We start from the raw sequence: 1,774 nt of genomic DNA on the forward strand, positions 1-1,774 counted from the left end.
CGTTTGAATTTCGCGCCGAAATGAATTTTGTAACCCGAAAAATATTTCGTAACCCGAAACAGTTTTTTCCAATCCAACTTTTTCGTATCCCGGAAATTTCGTAACCCGATCATTTCGTATCCCGAGGCACCACTGTATTAAGCCTTGTATATATTTCCATATAAGAGGGAATATCACTCTAAAGGGAAGAGGGAGAAGCAGGTTGTATGTGAGTGTCTTTAGATAATAAGCTGGTTCCGTGTCAAGAGAGACATTTCTGTCCCCAAATCCATACTCACACTTTGCCTCTCTCTTTCCAGGATCGAGAATGCTGCTTCTTGGATGGCATTCTCCATCATCAGGTGTTTGAAGTGGTGGGATTAAAAATAATTCAACATTATTCAAGTATTAGGATGGACTATTAAATTGAAAGTACCTTTTCTGCCAGTCAAGCAAAAAAGTGGGGTCCTGGGAATGGCCAGGCCACACATGAGGGGGCGGTTTCTCCCTCCAGACCTCCCCCCACATCAAGTCCAAATACCTCCATTTACCTCTGCAGACCGTCTCAAAAATGGTAATGGAAAATTATGTTACATCAGTCCCTGTCACCATTTTGAGAGGCTTCTAGAGGAAAATTGAGGTATTTAAGGTAGTAGGGTATTGTGGGGTGGTTGTATTTTTTTCTGTTTTCCCACAGTTATTGGGGGCCTTTCTATATGATGTATTTTTGCCCTGGATTTTTTAAAAATTGGGGAGATGGGTGAAAGTCTTCAGGGGCCACACAAAAAAAGGTCAATTACTGTGAGGCCATATAGTTACCCACCCAGCTTTTGAGATCAATCTATTCCTTCTTAACCTGGTTTTCTTGCTCCCTTTCTCCGGATCAGGTTCTCCTGATGTACCTGCTCAGCTGGACCAAGAAGAGGAGTCAAGCAGCCTGGATGAGGATGAATCTGAGAGCTCTCCAGAGGGCAGTCCAGGTGAAAGTTTGGCCTGTGAAAGGCCTTTCCCAATTGGGAAAGGATGTCTGAAATAACTTCTTTAATCACTACATCTTCTACTGATTAAAGAATTTCAATAATATTAGTTTTACTTTATTAACGTTTGTATATATTTCCATATAAATGGGAAGATCAGTCTATAGGAAGAAGGAAGAAATATTTTGTGCGTGTGTGTGTGTGTATGTTTATGTGAGTGTTGAGATTATAGACAGGCTTCATATCAGGAGAAGCATTCTTGTCCCAACCCTTGCTCCTACACAGACCTACTTTGCCTCTCTCTTTCCAAGAGCAAATGTGACTTCTTAGATGGCATTTGCCATCTGTAAGTTTTTAAAGTTTTGAGTTTTAACAATAATTCAGCATTCAACATTAGGCTGAACTACCAAAGTGGGGGTACCTTTTCTGCCAGTCAAGCAATATTTCCGATACTTAATGCTCCAGCCAGTCAGCAGCTGGACATGGTAGCCTTACTGACTGCTTCTTCTTGCCGCTTCCCTTCTGTTTAGGATTTCTTGATATTGTAGTAATGGAAGATGATGATGTTGAAGAAGAGGATCAACAGGAGGAAAGTGCAGAAGTCACTGGTGGTCATGCAGGTGAGGGTGTGGTACCTATATTAGGCCTTCCCAGTAGCCTAAACATACACATGTGCTTTTGCTTAGTCACAAGAAGGACCATTGCAGCCTTCACCCCTTCAGAGAAGAAAGGCCTCTGCCTTTCTGCCAGTTTATGTGTCTGCCTACCTGCTTGCTGCTGCTATGGGCTCCCCCCCCCCCCCCCCCCCCCCTCCCTCC

Source organism: Sceloporus undulatus, chromosome 2 (genome assembly GCF_019175285.1).
Source record: "Sceloporus undulatus isolate JIND9_A2432 ecotype Alabama chromosome 2, SceUnd_v1.1, whole genome shotgun sequence".
NCBI lineage: Eukaryota > Metazoa > Chordata > Lepidosauria > Squamata > Phrynosomatidae > Sceloporus > Sceloporus undulatus.